The following is a 7,713-nucleotide window of genomic DNA, read 5'->3' as shown; positions in this document are numbered from 1 at the left end:
CAGGTTGTGCATCTTAGATTAGATGTAGTTGTGGATTTCGTGCATCACAAAAGATTGCAGGAGCGATGCTGTGTCCTTCTCATTGTATCATAACAAATGACACACACTTTTGATTTGCCCCATTATTAAAGATCTTAACTTTGATCACTTGAATAAGAGAGTGTCTTCCAGGTGTCTCCATTGTAAAGCTGCTCTCTTCCCCTTTGAAATTCATAAATATTTCATAGGGAAGTACTTTGAGATAAATATACCATCACTCAGGAAATTTCCCATTTATTTACCTCGTGTGGATTCACGATTCCATGGGTTCCAATCCATTACTATTATGATTTATTTGGTGCTCAAATTGTCCCAGATTTGGCCTGTGATAGCCTCTGCAGCTGGCTTCTGTATTTTGTCAACATGTCCCCATTATTCTGTAAGTAACTTCCTTACAGAAGTACTTGCTTACTTAAGTACTTACTTACTTACTACCTCACCCCCACTGAGTCAATTGCAACCACTAGAATGAACTCCATTGTCAAGTTCGTCCTGCAAATCAGTTGGAGAGGGGGTTTGCAACTCATGGAGAGGTGTGGTGGCCCAACCACTGTTGCATAGGGGGGATTGGTCAAATAAGGAAACATATGAAAAACAATGAGAACACCAGGTTCCTCGCTGCAAGGGAAGCCTTTCAAATGTGGAAAGGGAGAAAAGTAGAATTAGCCCTGTGGAGTTAGATTGGAATCGGATCTATCTGGATGAAAAACCATGGTTTCTAATATAGGCAGGCAACATAGAAACATATACCTAGATGTAAGAGTGTGTGTATGTGTAGAAAACTCTGTCCCCTGAGAGGGTCTAAGAAACTCCAGATTTGGAATTTGGCCCAAGAAATTCCAGATTTATCTTTTTTTTTTTTTTTTTTTCCTGAGACAGGGTCTTTACTCTGTCACCCTGGCTAGAGTGCAGTGGCATCATCATAACTCACTGCAACCACCTCAAACTCCTGGCCTCAAGTGCTCCTCTTATCTCAGCCTCCTGAGTAGCTGGGACTACAGGCACATGCCACCTCCCTGGGCTAATTTTTATACTTTTTGTAGAGACTGGGGTCTTGCTCTTGCTCGGGTTGGTTTTTAACTCCTGGCCTCAAACAATCCTCCCACCTTGGCCTCCCAAAGTGCTAGGATTACAGGGGTGAGCCACAGAACCCGGCCTCCGGACTTATCTTATACTTTCCCTCTCCTAGTCTTGAAATCAGCCAGTTCCCCGAAGAGCCTTTCAGTGGAGAATGGTATTTAGAAACCAAGACCTAGATGTGCTCGTTATTGGGCTGTCACTGCTCTTAGACCCTCCCAGGGGACAGAGTTTTATACACGTACACACACTCTTACATCTAGGTATATGTGTCTATGTTGCCTGCCTATATTAGAAACCATGGTTTTTCATCCAGATAGATCCGATTCCAATCTAACTCCACAGGGCTAATTCTACTTTTCTCCCTTTCCACATTTGAAATTCTTCTCCTGCAGCGAGGAACCTGGTGTTCTCATTGTTTTTCATATGTTTCCTTATTTGACCAATCCCCCCTATGCATCAGTGGTTGGGCCACCACACCTCTCCATGAGTTGCAAACCCCCTCTCCAACTGATTTGCAGGACGAACTTGACAATGGAGTTCATTCTAGTGGTTGCAATTGACTCAGTGGGGGTGCGGTATGCACCCTGCAAAGTTTCATCATTTTCCTGAGTCAGTTCCACCCAGTGTTAATAACATCTTCCCCAACTGAATCATCCAGTCCTGGTTACACGGACAGTCTTCTCCCAGGAGCGTCTGTTGGGATGAATAATGTTGGCCAAGTTCACGGTCTTTTTGACATTTCATCCTGTAAACTCAGCCTCTCAATTGTAGCAAAGCGATAATAACAACCACAGCTAACAGTTATTGAATACTTACTATGTGTAAAGCCCAACAAACACCTCCACTTTCTAGCTGGGTGGCCTTGGGCATGTCACTTCCTGTATGAGTTTCCCGCAGCTGCTGTAACAAATGACCACACATTTGGCTCGTTAGAACAACCGAAATGTAAGTTCTCATACTTCTGGAGGCCAGAAGTCCTAAATCAGTATCGCTGGGGCAAGATCAAGGTGTCAGCCAGATCACACTTTCTCAGAAGGTTCTGGAAAAGAGAGAACCTGTCTGTTGTCTCTTCCAGCTTCTGGTGGATCCAGATGTTCCTTGGCTCATGGCCACATCCCTTCAGTACCTGTCTCCATCTTCATAAGAGCTTCGTGTGTGTGTGTGTGTGTGTGTGTGTGTGTGTGTGTGTGTGTGCGTGTGAAATCTTCCCTCATGTGTCACCTGTGAAATCAGGACAGCAGCGACAGTGATCCCTCCCAGGGCTGGTGTGAGGTTTCAATGGGATAATGCAAGTCGGGCAGTTGGCAGGCAGGCAGCCCTCGATGAATGGAGCGGCTGTTATGAATCTATTTATTAAGTTGTTTCTACCCAGGACTGGCAAGTGTGGGAGTAACTGATTCCAGTGACGTCATCTCTCCAGTTGGCATGTTTTCCGCAGGATTGAATGTGCCAAATGGGCTTTGTTGAGCCAACTCCTCTGGCAGCTAAGAGCCTCCATGCCAACCTGCCTGCTGTGTCGCTTGCCCCCAATGAACATGAAGGCACACCCCCCCAGCAGGCCCTTGCTGCCATCCCAGGAAACAGCCAAGCAGGTTGCAGCCAAATATTTGCACATTTTTGCAGTGACTGGATGAAAACAGTACTTTGGTCATTTAAGCAGCACAGAGTGGACAAGAGGAGGAAATACCACCCCATCCTTGTGTCCACAGGGGCAGCAGGCTTGGGAGTCTCACGTGGAAAAAATGTCCCAAGGAAACCTGACCATGTCACCATCCCAAGACAGTGTCACGGCACAGTGCCATTGTCATTAAACTGGAGAAAGATACAAATGAAGAAAGCCGGCCTTTTTCATTCCATTCGGTTCCACTGTCACCACTGGAGCCTCTCTCTTAGACCAGGTTTTGCCGGGCAATGTGGGGTCACAGGTGGCACTTGCTCAAGGAGTTCGCAGCAAGGAATACGTACTGCCTCCCAGCACCCAAAAACGAGGACACGAGGGAGCAGATCTGAGCACAGACTCTGGAGTCTGACAGACAGCCTTGGGATCAAACTCTGGCTCTCCTGCTCCTAGCTGTGTGACCTTGGGCAAATGATAGAACCTCTCTGAGCCTTAGCACCTCATTGGTAAAATGGGGACCCTTAGAACACCTCCTTCAAAGCATCCAGGAGGATATTCAAGGAGACAGAACGTTTGGGATTCTACCTGGGACAAGGATTGGCACGAAACCTAAGTCACAGGAAGATGCTGAAGATGAGGACGCTGACGATGACAGAAATGTCCCCCCTAGCGCCCAGTAATTCTGGGTGAAAGCAGGGAATTCCGTAGAGTAGGAGGCACCCAGGCTGACCTGGCAGGGGACACGAGATCTCCTCCTAACTCTGTCATCGACTGGTTTCAAGACCCTAGTTCTTGGTTTGGGCCTCAGTTTCCCCATCTGTTAAGTAAATGGGTCTGGCAGGATGAATTCTGAAGACGTGTGTAACCTTCTGACTCCAGTGGTGGTCTTGGGGGTCGTGGTCCCTTCTCCTGCCACCCTCGGCAGGTGGCCTTTCTCCACCACCCCGGCTAGTAGTAACCTGAGCACTTAGCGATCGGACGAGGGTGGAGTAGAAGGGAGCCCAAGGCGACAGGGCCTAGTGGGGACGCTTTCCTCGGGGCAGAAAGGCTCTTGGAAGCCAGTATATGATCCTGGGAACATCCCAGCTGCTTGCTCAACAGGGACTGCTCTTCACGCTAAGGAACCGGTTGGTCCTGGTTCATTGTCCTGGCTCTGTGACAAGCCTGTCCCGGAGAGGCACGGTCCCCAAGCCACTCCCCTGCACCCCCACTATGAGGGCACTTAGGGTAGTACCCCACTGACCATAGTTGCATTCATTCATTCACTAAATATTTATTAAGCACCTACTGTGTACCAAAGGGTACAGAAGAGGCTGAGACACATAGCAGGAGATGAGACAGCAAAGTCCCTGTTCTCATGAAGTTCACGGACTACGGGGGGAGGTGTTAATATTTAAAAATTATTTAGTTAATGCTGCAGTGAATGCTATGGAAGAAAAATACAGCGTGTTCTGGGACCAGGTGACTTGATCTAGTCAGAGGGGATCGGGGAGGGCTTCTCAGAGGAAGGGGCGTTTACACCGGGACCTGAAGTCTGAGTAGAGTTGGCAGAGGGGAAGGGAACAGCACGGCAGAACTGGTGGTGGCGAGAGTTAAAGGAGAGGCCAGTGTGGCTGGGGAGGTTGGCGTGGGCCAGGCTGGGCCAGGGCCAGTGGGTCGTTCATGGTGTGGGCTTCGTGCTGAGGGAAATGGGTAGCCATGGAAGGTTCAAGGGTGAGCAGAGGATGGGTTGCTCAGATGGGTCAACCCAGAAGAAGGGAGCCAGCGTGGACATTGGGATGGGGACCCTGATTCCCTATGAAGGCCATGAGAGTCCTCTGCTCAAGCATGCTGAGCCTCAGTTTCCCCATCTGAAAAGTGGGGTTACAGTTATTCATACCCCCTAGAGACACTGCAAGGATGAAGGGAGGTCACACGGTCACAGGACAATCAGTGTTTGACACCTGCTGAGCAGGTGTTGGCAGAGTCTCCTGTTCTCTGTGACATCACTTTCCAGCTCCACGCTCTGAGGCCACCAGCTGCTTTCACTAGTCACACTGGCTCTGCCACTTCCCTCCTCCGGGCGCGCCCTCCCCCTCTCCAGGCCTCGGTTCTCCCTCTATAAAGTGAAGGATTTATAGAGAGGTGAGTGCCACCAAGCTGGGCCACGTGAGTCTCCAACTGTGGTGAGCAGCAGGGCCAGCAGGGGAACTTGTCACTGACAGTCATTCTCTCCCAGGGAGAAAGAACTCACGCCTGTAATCCTAGCACTCTGGGAGGCTGAGGCGGGCGGATTGCTCGAGGTCAGGAGTTTGAAACCAGCCTGAGCAAGAGCGAGACCCCGTCTCTACTATAAATAGAAAGAAATTAATTGGCCAACTAACATATATAGAAAAAATTAGCCAGGTATGGTGGCGCATGCCTGTAGTCCCAGCTACTCGGGAGGCTGAGGCAGGAGGATCGCTTGAGCCCAGGAGTTTGAGGTTGCTGTGAGCTAGGCTGACGCCACGGCACTCATTCTAGCCTGGACAACAAAGTGAGACTCTGTCTCAAAAAAAAAAAATAAATAAAAAGAACTCAGTAGTTCTGGGGAGGAAGCTTTGCCATCACTCCCTGCTGTGTTTTTCCTCCACTCTGGTCGGGAGAGCGGCTATGAACTCTAGCCCTGTCCCGCCCAGGCTCCGGGGCAGGTGGGTGTGGATGTTTGCAGTGTGCCTTTCACGGGACCCTTGGTTATCTTGGTGGGTGGCCAATGCCTCAGTGTCCAACTCACGACTAGGTGTCCCTCTCGCAGGAAACTTGTCCGTACCGACTGATGCCGCTGTGCCTCTCGTCTGGCCTGTGTCCAGTTTATTCCCACCGAGACAGCCGCTCTCTGGGAGAACTCGGACTGGGAGGGGCTGGGTTCGGGGTGTCGGTCGGGGGAGACACAGAGGAGACGGCACAACGAAACAGGGATTCACAGGAGCGGTATGCTACTTACACAGCCCAGACAGAAGACGGTAAGCCGCATGCCTTGGAGGGCCAGCAGGAAGGGGCAGCCGTCTGGGACCCGTGCGCTCAACTAGTGGCTGGGGAACAAGAGAGAGAGAGAGTGAGGGACCTGTGGGCCAAAGCCTTTCCTGAGGTTCAAGGTGTGACCTCGGCAGGTTTCCCATGGGGAGTTCTAACTGGTGATTTTTGTTTTGTTTTGTTTTAAGACAGAGCCTTGCTCCGTCGCCTAGGCTGGAGTGCAGTGGTGCCATCATAGCTCACTGCAGCCTTCAACTCCTGGGCTCAAGCGATCCTCCTGCCTCAGCCTCCTGAGTAGCTAGGACTACAGGCGTGTGCCACCATGCCTGGTTATTTAAAATAAATTTTGGTAGAGGTAGGGTCTTGCTATGTTGCCCAGGCTGGTCTTGAACTCCTGGTCTCCAGTGATCCTCCCTCCTCAGCCTCCCAAAGTGCTGGGATTATAGGCGTGAGCCACCACACCCAGCTTAAATGGTGGATTTCAAGCAAGCAGGTATGAGTTCCAGGAGGTCACGTTATAACTGAGAGGGGTCACTGTGGCTTATCTGTGCCATCCATGTGGGGGAGTCGGCAGGGCAAGCCAAGGAGGTTTATCTTGCCGCCTCATGGGGAGGTGGCTACCAGGAGGTGGCTGTATAAGGCAGATATCTGGGTTGACCACCTTGATGAAGGTGGAGAAATGGAAACCATGTCAAGGGTGACTGAGCCCTGCTTCTGGTATGAGAAAGTGGATTCAAAGTGGATCCTTGGCAACATAAAATAACAGGAATTCACTACGGTTCCCCAGGTGGTGTCATGGGGTGATTCAGGAATTACACTTTGGGATGGAGGCACAACATTGTGAATGTACTTAATGGTTGTACACTTAAAAATGGTTAACAGGTGGCCAGGCGCGGTGGCTCACGCATGTAATCCTAGCACTCTGGGACTGGAAGGCCGAGGTGGGAGGATTGCTCGAGGTCAGGAGTTCGAAACCAGCCTGAGCAAGACAGAGACCCCATTTCTACTAAAAATAGAAAGAAATTAGCTAGACAACTAAAAATATATAGAAAAAATTAGCTGGGCATGGGGGAGCATGCCTGTAGTCCCAGCTACTCAGGAGGCTGAGGCAGGAGGATTGCTTGAGCCCAGGAGTTTGAGGTTGCAGTGAGCTAGGCTGATGCCACAGCATGCTAGCTCAGGCAACAGAGTGAGACTGTGTCTCCTAAAAAAAAAAAAAAAAAAAAAAAAATTGGTTAAAAGGTGAATTTTATACTACGTGTATTTTACCTCCACCCCAAATAGTCATAAAAAAAAAGAATTACACGTTGAACAATGCTGTTCTACAAAAGTCTATGAATGGGAATGCTTCCTGATGACCGAAAAAGGACTTAAGTGCTACGATCCTTTATTTTACCTTCTAGAAAGGAATCCCAAGCTATTAGGTGGAGGCCTCTAAGGTGGGTTAATTCTGTGTTTGATATCATCTTTAAGGACCAGTTTCTTCCTTCATTAGCTCTTTAAAAGGCCATGTCATGTGGCTTTCTCCTGGTGAAAGACAGCTGCCACAGGACACACCCAGTGCAACTATCCCCCCAGCGATGTCCCTCAGGTGTCACTGGGTAGAACTGGGCCCCGAGCCCACTCCCAGCCCCGTCACTCACACGGAGCAGGGGTCCACCACAGTTGGCTTAGACAACTCGGGATTTACCCTTGAACCAAGCACACAGAGAGAGGTAGACACCCCATCACCCCAGTCGGGGTGCAGCTTCAGCAGGGATGTTGGGGGAATGGCTATTCATCAACCAGTGGTAAGCAAATGAGTAGCAATTTCCCAGCTCCTTCCTCTAGTAGAAAGGGAACTAAGGCCGAGTACGGTGGCTCACTCCTGTAGTCCTAGCATTCTGGGACGCCGAGGCAAGTGGATCGCTCAAGGTCAGGAGTTCGAGACCAGCCTGAGCAAGAGCGAGACCCCCCTCTCTACTAAAAATAGAAAGAAATTAGCT

Source organism: Microcebus murinus, chromosome 22, assembly GCF_040939455.1.
Source record: "Microcebus murinus isolate Inina chromosome 22, M.murinus_Inina_mat1.0, whole genome shotgun sequence".
Lineage (NCBI taxonomy): Eukaryota > Metazoa > Chordata > Mammalia > Primates > Cheirogaleidae > Microcebus > Microcebus murinus.
Note: the sequence above shows the minus strand (reverse complement) of the source record.